The following is a 20379-nucleotide window of genomic DNA, read 5'->3' on the forward strand; positions in this document are numbered from 1 at the left end:
GAGCGCCTCCAGGATAGAGGTCCAAGCAAGACACGCCCCGAGGAGCGTCTTGCCACATGTCAACACTGGGTCTGACTGAGTGCCTCCATGAGAGAAGCCCCAGCAAGACGCCCCCCGAGGAGCGTCTTGCCACATGTCACTACTCGGTCTGACTGAGCGCCTCCAGGAGAGAGCCCGAAGCAAGACGCGCCCCGAGGAGCGTCTTGCCACATGTCACTTCTCGGTCTAACTGAGCGCCTCCAGGAGAGAGGTCCAAGCAAGACGCGCCCCGAGGAGCGTCTTGCCACATGTCACTACTCGGTCTGACTGAGCGCCTCCAGGAGAGAGGTCCAAGCAAGACACGCCCCGAGGAGCGTCTTGCCACATGTCAACACTGGGTCTGACTGAGTGCCTCCATGAGAGAAGCCCCAGCAAGACGCCCCCCGAGGAGCGTCTTGCCACATGTCACTACTCGGTCTGACTGAGCGCCTCCAGGAGAGAGGCCCAAGCAAGACATGCCCCGAGGAGCGTCTTGCCACATGTCAACAATGGGTCTGACTGAGCGCCTCCAGGAGAGAGGCCCAAGCAAGACGCGCCCCGAGGAGCGTCTTGCCACATGTCAGCACTGGGTCTGACTGAGCGCCTCCAGGAGAGAGGCACCAGCAAGACGCGCCCCGAGGAGCGTCTTGCCTTATGTCAGCACTCGGTCTGACTGAGTGCCTCCAAGAGAGAGGCCCAAGCAAGACGCGCCCCGAGGAGCGTCTTGCCCCGTGTCAACACTGGGTCTGATTGAGGGCCTTCTGGAGAGAGGCCCAAGCAAGACGCGCCCCGAGGAGTGTCTTGCCTTATGTCAACACTGGGTCTGACTGAGCGCCTCCAGGAGAGAGGCCCAAGCAAGACGCGCACCGACGAGCGTCTTGCCACGTGTCAACACAGGGTCTGACTGAGCGCCTCCAGGAGAGAGGTCCAAGCAAGATGCGCCCCGAGGAGCGTCTTGTCACGTGTCACCACTGGGTCTGACTGAGTGCCTCCAGGAGAGAGCCCGAAGCAAGACGCGACACGAGGAGCGTCTTGCCTTATGTCAGCACTCGGTCTGACTGAGCGCCTCCAGGAGAGAGGCCCAAGCAAGACGCGCCCCGAGGAGCGTCTTGCCACATGTCACTTCTCGGTCTAACTGAGCGCCTCCAGGAGAGAGGTCCAAGCAAGATACGCCCCGAGGAGCGTCTTGCCACATGTCAACACTGGGTCTGACTGAGTGCCTCCATGAGAGAAGCCCCAGCAAGACGCCCCCCGAGGAGCGTCTTGCCACATGTCACTACTCGGTCTGACTGAGCGCCTCCAGGAGAGAGGCCCAAGCAAGACGTGCCCCGAGGAGCGTCTTGCCACATGTCAACAATGGGTCTGACTGAGCGCCTCCAGGAGAGAGGCCCCAGCAAGACACGCCCCGAGGAGCGTCTTGCCTTATGTCAGCACTCGGTCTGACTGAGCGCCTCCAGGAGAGAGGCCCAAGCAAGACGCGCCCCGAGGAGCGTCTTGCCCCGTGTCAACACTGGGTCTGATTGAGGGCCTTCTGGAGAGAGGCCCAAGCAAGACGCGCCCCGAGGAGTGTCTTGCCATATGTCAACACTGGGTCTGACTGAGCGCCTCCAGGAGAGAGGCCCAAGCAAGACGCGCACCGACGAGCGTCTTGCCACGTGTCAACACAGGGTCTGACTGAGCGCCTCCAGGAGAGAGGCCCAAGCAAGATGCGCCCCGAGGAGCGTCTTGCCACGTGTCACCACTGGGTCTGACTGAGTGCCTCCAGGAGAGAGCCCGAGCAAGACGCGCCCCGAGGAGCGTCTTGCCTTATGTCAGCACTCGGTCTGACTGAGCGCCTCCAGGAGAGAGGCCCAAGCAAGACGCGCCCCGAGGAGCGTTTTGCCACATGTCACTTCTCGGTCTAACTGAGCGCCTCCAGGAGAGAGGTCCAAGCAAGACACGCCCCGAGGAGCGTCTTGCCACATGTCAACACTGGGTCTGACTGAGTGCCTCCATGAGAGAAGCCCCAGCAAGACGCCCCCCGAGGAGCGTCTTGCCACATGTCACTACTCGGTCTGACTGAGCGCCTCCAGGAGAGAGGCCCAAGCAAGACGTGCCCCGAGGAGCGTCTTGCCACATGTCAACAATGGGTCTGACTGAGGGCCTCCAGGAGAGAAGCCCAAGCAAGACGCGCCCCGAGGAGCGTCTTGCCACATGTCAACAATGGGTCTGACTGAGGGCCTCCAGGAGAGAAGCCCAAGCAAGACGCGCCCCGAGGAGCGTCTTGACACATGTCAACACTGGGTCTGACAGAGGGCCTCCAGGAGAGAGGCCCAAGCAAGAAGCGCCCCGAGGAGTGTCTTGCCACATGTCACCACTGGGTCTGACTGAGCGCCTCCAGGAGAGAGGCCCAAGCAAGACGCGCCCCGAGGAGCGTCAGGCCACATGTCACTAGTCGGTCTGACTGAGCGCCTCCAGGAGAGAGGCCCAAGCAAGACACACCCCGAGGAGCGTCTTGCCATATGTCAACAATGGGTCTGACTGAGGGCCTCCAGGAGAGAGGCCCAAGCAAGACGCGCCCCAAGGAGCGTCTTGCCACATGTCAACACTGGGTCTGACTGAGCGCCTCCAGGAGAGAGGCCCAAGCAAGATGCGCCCCGAGGAGCGTCTTGCCACATGTCAACACTGGGTCTGACTGAGCGCCTCCAGGCGAGAGGCCCAAGCAAGACGCGCCCCGAGGAGCGTCTTGCCACATGTCACCTCTGGTTCTGACTGAGCGCGTCCAGGAGAGAGGCCCAAGCAAGACGCGACCCGAGGAGCGTCTTGTCACATGTCAACACTGGGTCTGTCTGAGCGCCTCCAGGAGAGAAGCCCAAGCAAGACGCGCCCGAGGAGCGTCTTGCCACGTGTCACTTCTCGGTCTAACTGAGCGCCTCCAGGAGAGAGGTCCAAGCAAGACGCGCCCCGAGGAGCGTCTTGCCACATGTCACTACTCGGTCTGACTGAGCGCCTCCAGGAGAGAGGTCCAAGCAAGACACGCCCAGAGGAGCGTCTTGCCACATGTCAACACTGGGTCTGACTGAGTGCCTCCATGAGAGAAGCCCCAGCAAGACGCCCCCCGAGGAGCGTCTTGCCACATGTCACTACTCGGTCTGACTGAGCGCCTCCAGGAGAGAGGGCCAAATAAGATGTGCCCCAAGGAGCGTCTTGCCTTATGTCAACAATGGGTCTGACTGAGGGCCTCCAGGAGAGAAGCCCAAGCAAGACGCGCCCCGAGGAGCTTCTTGACACATGTCAACACTGGGTCTGACAGAGGGCCTCCAGGAGAGAGGCCCAAGCAAGAAGCGCCCCGAGGAGTGTCTTGCCACATGTCACCACTATTTCTGACTGAGCGCCTCCAGGAGAGAGGCCCAAGCAAGAAGCGCCCCGAGGAGCGTCTTGCCACATGTCACCACTGGGTCTGACTGAGCGCCTCCAGGAGAGAGGCCCAAGCAAGACGCGCCACGAGGAGCGTCTTGCCACATGTCAACACTGGGTCTGACTGAGGGCCTCCATGAGAGAAGCCCAAGCAAGACGCGCCCCGAGGAGAGTCTTGCCACATGTCAACACTCGGTCTTACAGAGGGCATCCAGGAGAGAGGCCCAAGCAATACGCGCCCCGAGGAGCGTCTTGCTACATGTCACCACTGGGTCTGACTGAGCGCCTCCAAGAGTGAGGCCCAACCAAGATGCGCCCTGAGGAGCGTCTTGCCACGTGTCAACACTGGGTCTGACTGAGCGCCTCCAGGAGAGAGGCCCAAGCAAGACGCGCCCCGAGGAGCGTCTTGCCACATGTGAATACTGGGTCTGACTGAGCGCCTCCAGGAGAGAGGCCCAAGCAAGACACGCCCCGAGGAGCGTCTTGCCAGATGTCAGCACTGGGTCTGACTGAGCGCCTCCAGGAGAGAGGCCCCAGCAAGACGCGCCCCGAGGAGCGTCTTGCCTTATGTCAGCACTCGGTCTGACTGAGCGCCTCCAGGAGAGAGGCCCAAGCAAGACGCGCCCCGAGGAGCGTCTTGCCCCGTGTCAACACTGGGTCTGATTGAGGGCCTTCTGGAGAGAGGCCCAAGCAAGACGCGCCCAGAGGAGTGTCTTGCCATATGTCAACACTGGGTCTGACTGAGCGCCTCCAGGAGAGAGGCCCAAGCAAGACGCGCACTGACGAGCGTCTTGCCACGTGTCAACACAGGGTCTGACTGAGCGCCTCCAGGAGAGAGGTCCAAGCAAGATGCGCCCCGAGGAGCGTCTTGCCACGTGTCACCACTGGGTCTGACTGAGTGCCTCCAGGAGAGAGCCCGAAGCAAGACGCACCCCGAGGAGCGTCTTGCCTTATGTCAGCACTCGGTCTGACTGAGCGCCTCCAGGAGAGAGGCCCAAGCAAGACGCGCCCAGAGGAGCGTCTTGCCACATGTCACTTCTCGGTCTAACTGAGCGCCTCCAGGAGAGAGGTCCAAGCATGACGCGCCCCGAGGAGCGTCTTGCCACATGTCACTACTCGGTCTGACTGAGCGCCTCCAGGAGAGAGGCCCAAGCAAGACGTGCCCCGAGGAGCGTCTTGCCACATGTCAACAATGGGTCTGACTGAGCGCCTCCAGGAGAGAGGCCCCAGCAAGACGCGCCCCGAGGAGCGTCTTGCCTTATGTCAGCACTCGGTCTGACTGAGCGCCTCCAGGAGAGAGGCCCAAGCAAGACGCGCCCCGAGGAGCGTCTTGCCACATGTCAGCACTGGGTCTGACTGAGCGCCTCCAGGAGAGAGGCCCCAGCAAGACGCGCCCCGAGGAGCGTCTTGCCTTATGTCAGCACTCGGTCTGACTGAGCGCCTCCAGGAGAGAGGCCCAAGCAAGACGCACCCCGAGGAGCGTCTTGCCCCGTGTCCACACTGGGTCTGATTGAGGGCCTTCTGGAGAGAGGCCCAAGCAAGACGCGCCCCGAGGAGTGTCTTGCCATATGTCAACACTGGGTCTGACTGAGCGCCTCCAGGAGAGAGGCCCAAGCAAGACGCGCACCGACGAGCGTCTTGCCACGTGTCAACACAGGGTCTGACTGAGCGCCTCCAGGAGAGAGGTCCAAGCAAGATGCGCCCCGAGGAGCGTCTTGCCACGTGTCACCACTGGGTCTGACTGAGTGCCTCCAGGAGAGAGCCCGAAGCAAGACGCGCCCCGAGGAGCGTCTTGCCTTATGTCAGCACTCGGTCTGACTGAGCGCCTCCAGGAGAGAGGCCCAAGCAAGACGCGCCCCGAGGAGCGTCTTGCCACATGTCACTTCTCGGTCTAACTGAGCGCCTCCAGGAGAGAGGTCCAAGCAAGACGCGCCCCGAGGAGCGTCTTGCCACATGTCACTACTCTGTCTGACTGAGCGCCTCCAGAAGAGAGGTCCAAGCAAGACACGCCCCGAGGAGCGTCTTGCCACATGTCAACACTGGGTCTGACTGAGTGCCTCCAGGAGAGAGGCCCAAGCAAGACGTGCCCCGAGGAGCGTCTTGCCACATGTCAACAATGGGTCTGACTGAGCGCCTCCAGGAGAGAGGCCCCAGCAAGACGCGCCCCGAGGAGCGTCTTGCCTTATGTCAGCACTCGGTCTGACTGAGCGCCTCCAGGAGAGAGGCCCAAGCAAGTCGCGCCCCGAGGAGCGTCTTGCCCCGTGTCAACACTGGGTCTGATTGAGGGCCTTCTGGAGAGAGGCCCAAGCAAGACGCGCCCCGTGGAGTGTCTTGCCATATGTCAACACTGGGTCTGACTGAGCGCCTCCAGGAGAGAGGCCCAAGCAAGACGCGCACCGACGAGCGTCTTGCCACGTGTCAACACAGGGTCTGACTGAGCGCCTCCAGGAGAGAGGCCCAAGCAAGATGCGCCCCGAGGAGCGTCTTGCCACGTGTCACCACTGGGTCTGACTGAGTGCCTCCAGGAGAGAGCCCGAAGCAAGACGCGCCCCGAGGAGCGTCTTGCCTTATGTCAGCACTCGGTCTGACTGAGCGCCTCCAGGAGAGAGGCCCAAGCAAGACGCGCCCCGAGGAGCGTCTTGACACATGTCACTTCTCGGTCTAACTGAGCGCCTCCAGGAGAGAGGTCCAAGCAAGACGCGCCCCGAGGAGCGTCTTGCCACATGTCACTACTCGGTCTGACTGAGCGCCTCCAGGATAGAGGTCCAAGCAAGACACGCCCCGAGGAGCGTCTTGCCACATGTCAACACTGGGTCTGACTGAGTGCCTCCATGAGAGAAGCCCCAGCAAGACGCCCCCGAGGAGCGTCTTGCCACATGTCACTACTCGGTCTGACTGAGCGCCTCCAGGAGAGAGCCCGAAGCAAGACGCGCCCCGAGGAGCGTCTTGCCTTATGTCAGCACTCGGTCTGACTGAGCGCCTCCAGGAGAGAGGCCCAAGCAATACGCGCCCCGAGGAGCGTCTTGCCACATGTCACTTCTCGGTCTAACTGAGCGCCTCCAGGAGAGAGGTCCAAGCAAGACGCGCCCCGAGGAGCGTCTTGCCACATGTCACTACTCGGTCTGACTGAGCGCCTCCAGGAGAGAGGTCCAAGCAAGACACGCCCCGAGGAGCGTCTTGCCACATGTCAACACTGGGTCTGACTGAGTGCCTCCATGAGAGAAGCCCCAGCAAGACGCCCCCCGAGGAGCGTCTTGCCACATGTCACTACTCGGTCTGACTGAGCGCCTCCAGGAGAGAGGCCCAAGCAAGACGTGCCCCGAGGAGCGTCTTGCCACATGTCAACAATGGGTCTGACTGAGCGCCTCCAGGAGAGAGGCCCAAGCAAGACGCGCCCCGAGGAGCGTCTTGCCACATGTCAGCACTGGGTCTGACTGAGCGCCTCCAGGAGAGAGGCACAAGCAAGACGCGCCCCGAGGAGCGTCTTGCCTTATGTCAGCACTCGGTCTGACTGAGTGCCTCCAGGAGAGAGGCCCAAGCAAGACGCGCCCCGAGGAGCGTCTTGCCCCGTGTCAACACTGGGTCTGATTGAGGGCCTTCTGGAGAGAGGCCCAAGCAAGACGCGCCCCGAGGAGTGTCTTGCCATATGTCAACACTGGGTCTGACTGAGCGCCTCCAGGAGAGAGGCCCAAGCAAGACGCGCACCGACGAGCGTCTTGCCACGTGTCAACACAGGGTCTGACTGAGCGCCTCCAGGAGAGAGGTCCAAGCAAGATGCGCCCCGAGGAGCGTCTTGCCACGTGTCACCACTGGGTCTGACTGAGTGCCTCCAGGAGAGAGCCCGAAGCAAGACGCGCCCCGAGGAGCGTCTTGCCTTATGTCAGCACTCGGTCTGACTGAGCGCCTCCAGGAGAGAGGCCCAAGCAAGACGCGCCCCGAGGAGCGTCTTGCCACATGTCACTTCTCGGTCTAACTGAGCGCCTCCAGGAGAGAGGTCCAAGCAAGACACGCCCCGAGGAGCGTCTTGCCACATGTCAACACTGGGTCTGACTGAGTGCCTCCATGAGAGAAGCCCCAGCAAGACGCCCCCCGAGGAGCGTCTTGCCACATGTCACTACTCGGTCTGACTGAGCGCCTCCAGGAGAGAGGCCCAAGCAAGACGTGCCCCGAGGAGCGTCTTGCCACATGTCAACAATGGGTCTGACTGAGCGCCTCCAGGAGAGAGGCCCCAGCAAGACGCGCCCCGAGGAGCGTCTTGCCTTATGTCAGCACTCGGTCTGACTGAGCGCCTCCAGGAGAGAGGCCCAAGCAAGACGCGCCCCGAGGAGCGTCTTGCCCCGTGTCAACACTGGGTCTGATTGAGGGCCTTCTGGAGAGAGGCCCAAGCAAGACGCGCCCCGAGGAGTGTCTTGCCATATGTCAACACTGGGTCTGACTGAGCGCCTCCAGGAGAGAGGCCCAAGCAAGACGCGCACCGACGAGCGTCTTGCCACGTGTCAACACAGGGTCTGACTGAGCGCCTCCAGGAGAGAGGCCCAAGCAAGATGCGCCCCGAGGAGCGTCTTGCCACGTGTCACCACTGGGTCTGACTGAGTGCCTCCAGGAGAGAGCCCGAGCAAGACGCGCCCCGAGGAGCGTCTTGCCTTATGTCAGCACTCGGTCTGACTGAGCGCCTCCAGGAGAGAGGCCCAAGCAAGACGCGCCCCGAGGAGCGTTTTGCCACATTTCACTTCTCGGTCTAACTGAGCGCCTCCAGGAGAGAGGTCCAAGCAAGACACGCCCCGAGGAGCGTCTTGCCACATGTCAACACTGGGTCTGACTGAGTGCCTCCATGAGAGAAGCCCCAGCAAGACGCCCCCCGAGGAGCGTCTTGCCACATGTCACTACTCGGTCTGACTGAGTGCCTCCAGGAGAGAGGCCCAAGCAAGACGTGCCCCGAGGAGCGTCTTGCCACATGTCAACAATGGGTCTGACTGAGGGCCTCCAGGAGAGAAGCCCAAGCAAGACGCGCCCCGAGGAGCGTCTTGCCACATGTCAACAATGGGTCTGACTGAGGGCCTCCAGGAGAGAAGCCCAAGCAAGACGCGCCCCGAGGAGCGTCTTGACACATGTCAACACTGGGTCTGACAGAGGGCCTCCAGGAGAGAGGCCCAAGCAAGAAGCGCCCCGAGGAGTGTCTTGCCACATGTCACCACTGGGTCTGACTGAGCGCCTCCAGGAGAGAGGCCCAAGCAAGACGCGCCCCGAGGAGCGTCAGGCCACATGTCACTACTCAGTCTTACTGAGCGCCTCCAGGAGAGAGGCCCAAGCAAGACGCGCCCCGATGAGCGTCTTGCCACGTGTCAACACTGGGTCTGATTGAGGGCCTTCTGGAGAGAGGCCCAAGCAAGACGCGCCCCGAGGAGTGTCTTGCCACTTGTCAACAATGGGTCTGACTGAGGGCCTCCAGGAGAGAAGCCCAAGCAAGACGCGCCCCGAGGAGCGTCTTGCCACATGTCAACTATGGGTCTTACTGAGGGCCTCCAGGAGAGAAGCCCAAGCAAGACGCGCCCCGAGGAGCTTCTTGCCACATGTCAGCACTCAGTCTGACTGAGCGCCTCCAGGAGAGAGGCCAAAGCAAGATGCGCTCGGAGGAGCGTCTTGCCACATGTTAACACTGGGTCTGACAGAGGGCCTCCAGGAGAGAGGCCCAAGCAAGATGCGCCCCGAGGAGCGTCTTGCCACATGTCACCTCTGGTTCTGACTGAGCGCCTCCAGGAGAGAGGCCCAAGCAAGACGCGCCCCGAGGAGCGTCTTGTCACATGTCAACACTGGGTCTGTCTGACCGCCTCCAGGAGAGAAACCCAAGCAAGACGCGCCCCGAGGAGCGTCTTGCCACATGTCAACAATGGGTCTGACTGAGGGCCTCCAGGAGAGAAGCCCAAGCAAGACGCGCCCCGAGGAGCGTCTTGCCACATGTCAACAATGGGTCTTACTGAGGGCCTCCAGGAGAGAGGCCAAAGCAAGACGCGCCCCGAGGAGCGTCTTGTCACATGTCAACACTGGGTCTGTCTGACCGCCTCCAGGAGAGAAACCCAAGCAAGACGCGCCCCGAGGAGCGTCTTGCCACATGTCAACAATGGGTCTGACTGAGGGCCTCCAGGAGAGAGGCCAAAGCAAGACGCGCCCCGAGGAGCGTCTTGACACATGTCAACACTGGGTCTGACTGAGCGCCTCCAGGAGAGAGGCCCAAGCAAGACGCGCCCCAAGGAGCGTCTTGCCACGTGTCAACACTGAGTCTGACTGAGCGCCTCCAGGAGAGAAACCCAAGCAAGACGCGCCCCGAGGAGCGTCTTGCCACATGTCAACAATGGGTCTGACTGAGGGCCTCCAGGAGAGAGGCCAAAGCAAGACGCGCCCCGAGGAGCGTCTTGACACATGTCAACACTGGGTCTGACAGAGGGCCTCCATGAGAGAGGCACAAGCAAGACGCGCCCCGAGGAGTGTCTTGCCACATGTCAACAATGGGTCTGACTGAGCGCCTCCAGGAGAAAGGCCCAAGCAAGACGCGCCCCAAGGAGCGTCTTGCCACGTGTCAACACTGAGTCTGACTGAGCGCCTCCAGGAGAGAGGCCCAAGCAAGACGCGCCCCGAGGAGCGTCTTGCCACATGCCACCAATGGGTCTGACTGAGCGCCTTCAGGAGAGAGGCCCAAAAAAGACGAGCCCCGAGGAGCGTCTTGCCACGTTTCAACACTGGGTCTGACTGAGCGCCTCCAGGAGAGAGGCCCAAGCAAGACGAGCCCCGAGGAGCGTCTTGCCACATGTCAACACTGGGTCTGACTGAGTGCCTCCATGAGAGAAGCCCCAGCAAGACGCGCCCCGAGGAGCGTCTTGCCACATGTCAGCACTCGGTCTGACTGAGCGCCTCCAGGAGAGAGGCCCAAGCAAGACGCACCCCGAGGAGCATCTTGCCACATGTCACTACTCGGTCTGACTGAGCGCCTCCATGAGAGAGGCACAAGCAAGACGCACCCTGAGGAGCGTCTTGCCACATGTCAACAATGGGTCTGACTGAGGGCCTCCAGGATAGAGGCCCAAGCAAGATGCGCCCCAAGGAGCGTCTTGCCACATGTCAACACTGGGTCTGACTGAGCGCCTCCAGGAGAGAGGCCCAAGCAAGATGCGCCCCGAGGAGCGTCTTGCCACATGTCAACACTGGGTCTGACTGAGCGCCTCCAGGCGAGAGGCCCAAGCAAGACGCACCCCGAGGAGCGTCTTGCCACATGTCACCTCTGGTTCTGACTGAGCGCCTCCAGGAGAGAGGCCCAAGCAAGACGCGACCCGAGGAGCGTCTTGTCACATGTCAACACTGGGTCTGTCTGAGCGCCTCCAGGAGAGAAGCCCAAGCAAGACGCGCCCGAGGAGCGTCTTGCCACGTGTCAACACTGGGTCTGATTGAGGGCCTTCTGGAGAGAGGCCCAAGCAAGACGCGCCCAGAGGAGCGTCTTGCCACATGTCAACAATGGGTCTGACTGAGGTCCTCCAGGAGAGAACCCCAAGCAAGACGCGCCCCGAGGAGCGTCTTGCCACATGTCAACAATGGGTCTTAGTGAGGGCCTCCAGGAGAGAAGCCCAAGCAAGACGCGCCCCGAGGAGCTTCTTGCCACATGTCAGCACTCGGTCTGACTGAGCGCCTCCAGGAGAGAGGCCAAAGCAAGATGCGCTCGGAGGAGCGTCTTGCCACATGTTAACACTTGTTCTGACAGAGGGCCTCCAGGAGAGAGGCCCAAGCAAGACGCGCCCGAGGAGCGTCTTGCCACGTGTCAACACTGGGTCTGATTGAGGGCCTTCTGGAGAGAGGCCCAAGCAAGATGCGCCCCGAGGAGTGTCTTGCCACATGTCAACAATGGGTCTGACTGAGGTCCTCCAGGAGAGAAGCCCAAGCAAGACGCGCCCCGAGGAGCGTCTTGCCACATGTCAACAATGGGTCTTAGTGAGGGCCTCCAGGAGAGAAGCCCAAGCAAGATGCGCCCCGAGGAGCTTCTTGCCACATGTCAGCACTCGGTCTGACTGAGCGCCTCCAGGAGAGAGGCCAAAGCAAGATGCGCTCGGAGGAGCGTCTTGCCACATGTTAACACTGGTTCTGACAGAGGGCCTCAAGGAGAGAGGCCCAAGCAAGACGCGCCCCGAGGAACGTCTTGCCACATGTCACCTCTGGTTCTGACTGAGCGCCTCCAGGAGAGAGGCACAAGCAAGACGCGCCCCGAGGAGCGTCTTGTCACATGTCAACACTGGGTCTGTCTGAGCGCCTCCAGGAGAGAAGCCCAAGCAAGACGCGCCCCGAGGAGCGTCTTGCCACATGTCAACAATGGGTCTGACTGAGGGCCTCCAGGAGAGAAGCCCAAGCAAGACGCGCCCCGAGAAGCGTCTTGACACATGTCAACACTGGGTCTGACAGAGGGCCTCCAGGAGAGAGGCCCAAGCAAGAAGCGCCCCGATGAGTGTCTTGCCACATGTCACCACTGGGTCTGACTGAGCGCCTCCAGGAGAGAGGCCCAAGCAAGACGCGCCCCGAGGAGCGTCAGGCCACATGTCACTACTCAGTCTGACTTAGCGCCTCCAGGAGAGAGGCCCAAGCAAGACGCGCCCTGAGGAGCGTCTTGCCACGTGTCAACACTGGGTCTGATTGAGGGCCTTCTGGAGAGAGGCCCAAGCAAGACAAGCCCCGAGGAGCTTCTTGCCACATGTCATCAATGGGTCTGACTGAGGGCCTCCAGGAGAGAAGCCCAAGCAAGTTGCGCCCCGAGGAGCGTCTTGCCACATGTCAACAATGGGTCTTACTGAGGGCCTCCAAGAGAGAAGCCCAAGCAAGACGCGCCCCGAGGAGCTTCTTGCCACATGTCAGCACTCGGTCTGACTGAGCGCCTCCAGGAGAGAGGCCAAAGCAAGATGCGCTCGGAGGAGCGTCTTGCCACATGTTAACACTGGGTCTGACAGAGGGCCTCCAGGAGAGAGGCCCAAGCAAGACGCGCCCCGAGGAGCGTCTTGCCACATGTCAACAACGGGTCTGACTGAGGGCCTCCAGGAGAGAAGCCCAAGCAAGACGCGCCCCGAGGAGCGTCTTGCCACATGTCAACACTGGGTCTTACTGAGGGCCTCCAGGAGAGAGGCCAAAGCAAGACGCGCCCCGAGGAGCGTCTTGACACATGTCAACAATGGGTCTGACTGAGGGCCTCCAGGAGAGAAGCCCAAGCAAGACGCGCCCCGAGGAGCGTCTTGCCACATGTCAACAATGGGTCTTACTGAGCGCCTCCAGGAGAGAGGCCCAAGCAAGACGCGCCCCATTGTTGACATGTGGCAAGACGCTCCTCCGGGCACGTCTTGCTTGGGCTTTTCTCCTGGAGGCCCTCAGTCAGACCCATTGTTGACATGTGGCAAGACACTCCTCGGGGCGCGTCTTGCTTGGGCTTCTCTCCTGGAGGCCCTCAGTAAGACCCATTGTTGACATGTGACAAGACGCTCCTCGGGGCACGTCTTGCTTGGGCCTCTCTCCTGAAGGCGCTCAGTCAGACCGAGTGCTGACATAAGGCAAGACGCTCCTCGGGGCGCGTCTTGCTGGGGACTCTCTCCTGGAGGCGCTCAGTCAGACCCACTTCTGACATGTGGCAAGACGCTCCTCGGGGCGCGTCTTGCTTGGGCCTCTCGCCTGGAGGCGCTCAGTCAGACCCAGTGTTGACATGTGGCAAGACGCTCCTCGGGGCGCGTCTTGCTTGGGCCTCTCTCCTGGAGGCGCTCAGTCAGACCCAGTGTTGACGTGTGGCAAGACGCTCCTCGGGGCGCGTCTTGCTTGGGCCTCTCTCCTGGAGGCGCTCAGTCAGACCCAGTGTTGACGTGTGGCAAGACGCTCCTCGGGGCGCGTCTTGCTTGGGCCTCTCTCCTGGAGGCGCTCAGTCAGACCCAGTGTTGACATGTGGCAAGACGCTCCTCGGGGCGCGTCTTGCTTGGGCCTCTCTCCTGGAGGCGCTCAGTCAGACCCAGTGTTGACATGTGGCAAGACGCTCCTCAGGGCGCATCTTGCTTGGGCTTCTATCCTGGAGGCCCTCAGTCAGACCCATTGTTGACATGTGGCAAGACGCTCCTCGGGGTGCGTCTTGCTTGGGCCTCTCTCCTCGAGGCGCTCAGTCAGACCGAGTAGTGACATGTGGCAAGGTGCTCCTCGGGGCGCGTCTTGCTTGGGCCTCTCTCCTGGAGGCGCTCAGTCAGACCGAGTGCTGACATGTGGTAAGACGCTCCTCGGGGCGCGTCTTGCTGGGGCTTCTCTCATGGAGGCACTTAGTGAGACCCAGTGTTGACGTGTGGCAAGAAGCTCCTCGGGGCGCGTCTTGCTTGGGGTTCTCTCCTGGAGGCGCTCAGTCAGACCCATTGGTGACATGTGGCAAGACTCTCCTCGGGGCGCGTCTTGCTTGGGCCTCTCTCCTGGAGGCGCTCAGTCAGACTCAGTGTTGACACGTGGCAAGACGCTCCTTGGGGCGCGTCTTGCTTGGGCCTCTCTCCTGGAGGCGCTCAGTCAGACCCATTGTTGACATGTGGCAAGACACTCCTCGGGGCGCGTCTTGCTTGTGCCTCTCTCATGGAGGCCCTCTGTCAGACCCAGTGTTGACATGTGTCAAGACGCTCCTCGGGGCTCGTCTTGCTTTGGCCTCTCTCCTGGAGGCCCTCAGTAAGACCCATTGTTGACATGTGGCAAGACGCTCCTCGGGGCGCGTCTTGCTTGGGCTTCTCTCCTGGAGGCCCTCAATCAGACCCAGTGTTGACACGTGGCAAGACGCTCCTCGGGGCGCGTCTTGCTTGGGCCTCTCTCCTGGAGGCGCTCAGTCAGACTGAGTAAAGACATGTGGCCTGACGCTCCTCGGGGCGCGTCTTGCTTGGGCCTCTCTCCTGGAGGCGCTCAGTCAGACCCAGTGGTGACATGTGGCAAGACACTCCTCGGGGCGCGTCTTGCTTGGGCCTCTCTCCTGGAGGCCCTCTGTCAGACCCAGTGTTGACATGTAACAAGAAGCTCCTCGGGGCGCGTCTTGCTTGGGCTTCTCTCCTGGAGGCCATCTGTCAGACCCAGTGTTGACATGTGTCAAGATGCTCCTCGGGGCGCATCTTGCTTGGGCTTCTCTCCTGGAGGCGCTCAGACAGACCCAGTGTTGACATGTGACAAGACGCTCCTCGGGGCGCGTCCTGCTTGGGCCTCTCTCCTGGAGGCGCTCAGTCAGAACCAGAGGTGACATGTGGCAAGACTCTCCTCGGGGCGCGTCTTGCTTGGGCTTCTCTCATGGAGGCCCTCAGTCAGACCCAGTGTTGACATGTGGCAAGACACTCCTCGGGGCGCGTCTTGCTTGGGCTTCTCTCCTGGAGGCCCTCAGTAAGACCCATTGTTGACATGTGACAAGACGCTCCTCGGGGCACGTCTTGCTTGGGCCTCTCTCCTGAAGGCGCTCAGTCAGACCGAGTGCTGACATAAGGCAAGACGCTCCTCGGGGCGCGTCTTGCTTGGGCCTCTCTCCTGGAGGCGCTCAGTCAGACCCATTGTTGACATGTGGCAAGACACTCCTCGGGGCGCGTCTTGCTTGTGCCTCTCTCATGGAGGCCCTCTGTCAGACCCAGTGTTGACATGTGTCAAGACGCTCCTCGGGGCTCGTCTTGCTTTGGCCTCTCTCCTGGAGGCCCTCAGTAAGACCCATTGTTGACATGTGGCAAGACGCTCCTCGGGGCGCGTCTTGCTTGGGCTTCTCTCCTGGAGGCCCTCAGTCAGACCCATTGTTGACATGTGGCAAGACGCTCCTCGGGGCGCGTCTTGCTTGGGCTTCTCTCCTGGAGAACCTCAATCAGACCCAGTGTTGACACGTGGCAAGACGCTCCTCGGGGCGCGTCTTGCTTGGGCCTCTCTCCTGGAGGCGCTCAGTCAGACTGAGTAAAGACATGTGGCCTGACGCTCCTCGGGGCGCGTCTTGCTTGGGCCTCTCTCCTGGAGGCGCTCAGTCAGACCCAGTGTTGACATGTCGCAAGACACTCCTCGGGGCGCGTCTTGCTTGGGCCTCTCTCCTGGAGGCCCTCTGTCAGACCCAGTGTTGACATGTAACAAGAAGCTCCTCGGGGCGCGTCTTGCTTGGGCTTCTCTCCTGGAGGCCCTCTGTCAGACCCAGTGTTGACATGTGTCAAGACGCTCCTCGGGGCGCATCTTGCTTGGGCTTCTCTCCTGGAGGCGCTCAGACAGACCCAGTGTTGACATGTGACAAGACGCTCCTCGGGGCGCGTCCTGCTTGGGCCTCTCTCCTGGAGGCGCTCAGTCAGAACCAGAGGTGACATGTGGCAAGACTCTCCTCGGGGCGCGTCTTGCTTGGGCTTCTCTCATGGAGGCCCTCAGTCAGACCCAGTGTTGACATGTGTCCAGACGCTCCTCGGGGCGTGTCTTGCTTGGGCCTCTCTCCTGGAGGCGCTCAGTGAGACCCAGTGTTGACATGTGGCAAGACGCTCCTCGGGGCGCGTCTTGCTTGGGATTCTCTCCTGGAGGCCCTCAGTCAGACCCATTGACATGTGGCAAGATGCTCCTTGGGGCACGTCTTGCTTGGGCCTCTCTCCTGGTGGCGCTCAGTCAGACCGAGTAGTGACATGTGGCAAGACGCTCCTCGGGGCGCGTCTTGCTGGGGCTTCTCTCATGGAGGCCCTCTGTCAGACCCAGTGTTGACATGTGTCAAGACGCTCCTCGGGGCGCGTCTTGCTTTGGCCTCTCTCCTGGAGACCCTCAGTAAGACCCATTGTTGACATGTGGCAAGACGCTCCTCGGGGCGCGTCTTGCTTGGGCTTCTCTCCTGGAGGCCCTCAGTCAGACCCATTGTTGACATGTGGCAAGACGCTCCTCGGGGCGCGTCTTGTTTGGGCCTCTCGCCTGGAGGCGCTCAGTCAGACCCAGTTTTGACATGTGGCAAGACGCTCCTCGGGGCGCATCTTGCTTGGGCCTCTCTCCTGGAGGCGCTCAGTCAGACCCAGTGTTGACATGTGGCAAGACGCTCCTTGGGGCGCGTCTTGCTTGGGCCTCTCTCCTGGAGGCGCTCAGTCAGACCGAGTAGTGACATGTGGCAAGATGCTCCTCGGGGCGCGTCTTGCTTGGGCCTCTCTCCTGGAGGCGCTCAGTCAGACCGAGTGCTGACATGTGGCATGACGCTCCTCGGGCGCGTCTTGCTTGGGCTTCTCTCCTGGAGGCCCTCAGTCAGAGCCATTGTTGACATGTGGCAAGACGCTCCTCGGGGCACGTCTTGCTTGGGCCTCTCTCCTGGAGGCGCTCAGTCAGACCGAGTAGTGACATGTGGCAAGACGCTCCTCGGGGCGCGTCTTGCTAGGGCTTCTCTCATGGAGGCCCTCTGTCAGACCCAGTGTTGACATGTGTCAAGACGCTCCTCGGGGCGCGTCTTGCTTGGACCTCTCGCCTGGAGGCCCTCAGTCAGACCCATTGTTGACATGTGGCAAGACGCTCCTCGGGGCACGTCTTGCTTGGGCCTCTCTCCTGGAGGCGCTCAGTCAGACCGAGTAGTGACATGTGGCAAGACGCTCCTCGGGGCGCGTCTTGCTAGGGCTTCTCTCATGGAGGCCCTCTGTCAGACCCAGTGTTGACATGTGGCAAGACGCTCCTCGGGGCGCATCTTGCTTGGGCCTCTCTCCTGGAGGCGCTCAGTCAGACCGAGTAGTGACATGTGGCAAGATGCTCCTCGGGGCGCGTCTTGCTTGGGCTTCTCTCATGGAGGCACTCAGTCAGACCCATTGTTGACATATGGCAAGACACTCCTCGGGGCGCGTCTTGCTTGGGCCTCTCTCCTGGAGGCGCTCAGTCAGACCCAGTGGTGACATGTGTCAAGACGCTCCTCGGGGCGCGTCTTGCTTGGGCTTCTCTCCTGGAGGCCCTCAGTCAGACCCATTGTTGACATGTGGCAAGACGCTCCTCGGGGCGCGTCTTGCTTGGGCTTCTCTCCTGGAGGCCCTCAATCAGACCCAGTGTTGACACGTGGCAAGACGCTCCTCGGGGCGCGTCTTGCATGGGCCTCTCTCCTGGAGGCGCTCAGTCAGACTGAGTAAAGACATGTGGCCTGACGCTCCTCGGGGCGCGTCTTGCTTGGGCCTCTCTCCTGGAGGCGCTCAGTCAGACCCAGTGGTGACATGTGGCAAGACACTCCTCGGGGCGCGTCTTGCTCTGGCCTCTCTCCTGGAGGCCCTCTGTCAGACCCAGTGTTGACATGTAACAAGAAGCTCCTCGGGGCGCGTCTTGCTTGGGCTTCTCTCCTGGAGGCCCTCTGTCAGACCCAGTGTTGACATGTGTCAAGACGCTCCTCGGGGCGCATCTTGCTTGGGCTTCTCTCCTGGAGGCGCTCAGACAGACCCAGTGTTGACATGTGACAAGACGCTCCTCGGGGCGCGTCCTGCTTGGGCCTCTCTCCTGGAGGCGCTCAGTCAGAACCAGAGGTGACATGTGGCAAGACTCTCCTCGGGGCGCGTCTTGCTTGGGCTTCTCTCATGGAGGCCCTCAGTCAGACCCAGTGTTGACATGTGTCAAGACGCTCCTCGGGGCGTGTCTTGCTTTGGCCTCTCTCCTGGAGGCGCTCAGTCAGACCCAGTGTTGACATGTGGCAAGACGCTCCTCGGGGCGCGTCTTGCTTGGGATTCTCTCCATTAGGCCCTCAGTCAGACCCATTGACATGTGGCAAGACGCTCCTTGGGGCACGTGTTGCTTGGGCCTCTCTCCTGGTGGCGCTCAGTCAGACCGAGTAGTGACATGTGGCAAGACGCTCCTCGGGGCGCGTCTTGCTGGGGCTTCTCTCATGGAGGCCCTCTGTCAGACCCAGTGTTGACATGTGTCAAGACGCTCCTCGGGGCGCGTCTTGCTTTGGCCTCTCTCCTGGAGACCCTCAGTAAGACCCATTGTTGACATGTGGCAAGACGCTCCTCGGGGCGCGTCTTGCTTGGGCTTCTCTCCTGGAGGCCCTCAGTCAGACCCATTGTTGACATGTGGCAAGACGCTCCTCGGGGCGCGTCTTGCTTGGCCCTCTCGCCTGGAGGCGCTCAGTCAGACCCAGTTTTGACATGTGGCAAGACGCTCCTCGGGGCGCATCTTGCTTGGGCCTCTCTCCTGGAGGTGCTCAGTCAGACCCAGTGTTGACATGTGGCAAGACGCTCCTTGGGGCGCGTCTTGCTTGGGCCTCTCTCCTGGAGGCGCTCAGTCAGACCGAGTAGTGACATGTGGCAAGATGCTCCTCGGGGCGCGTCTTGCTTGGGCCTCTCTCCTGGAGGCGCTCAGTCAGACCGAGTGCTGACATGTGGCATGACGCTCCTCGGGCGCGTCTTGCTTGAGCTTCTCTCCTGGAGGCCCTCAGTCAGACCCATTGTTGACATGTGGCAAGACGCTCCTTTGGGCACGTCTTGCTTGGGCCTCTCTCCTGGAGGCGCTCAGTCAGACCGAGTAGTGACATGTGGCAAGACGCTCCTCGGGGCGCGTCTTGCTAATGCTTCTCTCATGGAGGCCCTCTGTCAGACCCAGTGTTGACATGTTTCAAGACGCTCCTCGGGGCGCGTCTTGCTTGGGCCTCTCGCCTGGAGGCGCTCAGTCAGACCCAGGGTTGAAATGTGGCAAGACGCTCCTCGGGGCGCATCTTGCTTGGGCCTCTCTCCTGGAGGCGCTCAGTCAGACCAAGTGTTGACATGTGGCAAGACGCTCCGTGGGGCGCGTCTTGCTTGGGCCTCTCTCCTGGAGGCGCTCAGTCAGACCGAGTAGTGACATGTGGCAAGATGCTCCTCGGGGCGCGTCTTGCTTGGGCCTCTCTCCTGGAGGCGCTCAGTCAGACCGAGTGCTGACATGTGGCAAGACGCTCCTCGGGGCGCGTCTTGCTTGGGCTTCTCTCCTGGAGGCCCTCAGTCAGACCCATTGTTGACATGTGGCAAGACGCTCCTCGGGGCACGTCTTGCTTGGGCCTCTCTCCTGGAGGCGCTCAGTCAGACCGAGTAGTGACATGTGGCAAGACGCTCCTCGGGGCGCGTCTTGCTGGGGCTTCTCTTATGGAGGCCCTCTGTCAGACCCAGTGTTGACATGTGTCAAGACGCTCCTCGGGGCGCGTCTTGCTTTGGCCTCTCTCCTGGAGTCCCTCAGTAAGACCCATTGTTGACATGTGGCAAGACGCTCCTCGGGGCGCGTCTTGCTTGGGCTTCTCTCCTGGAGGCCCTCAGTCAGACCCATTGTTGACATGTGGCAAGACGCTCCTCGGGGCGCGTCTTGCTTGGGCCTCTCGCCTGGAGGCGCTCAGTCAGACCCAGTGCTGACATGTGGCAAGACGGTCCTCGGGGCGCATCTTGCTTGGGCCTCTCTCCTGGAGGCGCTCAGTCAGACCCAGTGTTGACATGTGGCAAGACGCTCCTTGGGGCGCGTCTTGCTTGGGCTTCTCTCCTGGAGGCCCTCAGTAAGACCCATTGTTGACATGTGGCAAGACGCTCCTCGGGGTGCGTCTTGCTTGGGCCTCTCTCCTGGAGGCGCTCAGTCAGACCGAGTAGTGACATGTGGCAAGATGCTCCTCGGGGCGCGTCTTGCTTGGGCCTCTCTCCTGGAGGCGCTCAGTCAGACCGAGTGCTGACATGTGGCAAGACGCTCCTCGGGGCGCGTCTTGCTGGGGCTTCTCTCATGGAGGCACTCAGTCAGACCCAGTGTTGACATGTGGCAAGACGCTCCTCGGGGCTCGTCTTGCTTGGGCCTCTCTCCTGGAGGCGCTCAGTAGGACCCAGTGTTGAAACGTGGCAAGACGCTCCTCGGGGTGCGTCTTGCTTGGGCCTCTCTCCTGGAGGCGCTCAGTCAGACCCATTGGTGACATGTGGCAAGACGCTCCTCGGGGCGCGTCTTGCTTGGGCCTCTCTCCTGGAGGCGCTCAGTCAGACTCAGTGTTGACACGTGGCAAGACGCTCC

Source organism: Nothobranchius furzeri, chromosome 10 (assembly GCF_043380555.1).
Source record: "Nothobranchius furzeri strain GRZ-AD chromosome 10, NfurGRZ-RIMD1, whole genome shotgun sequence".
Taxonomy (NCBI): domain Eukaryota; kingdom Metazoa; phylum Chordata; class Actinopteri; order Cyprinodontiformes; family Nothobranchiidae; genus Nothobranchius; species Nothobranchius furzeri.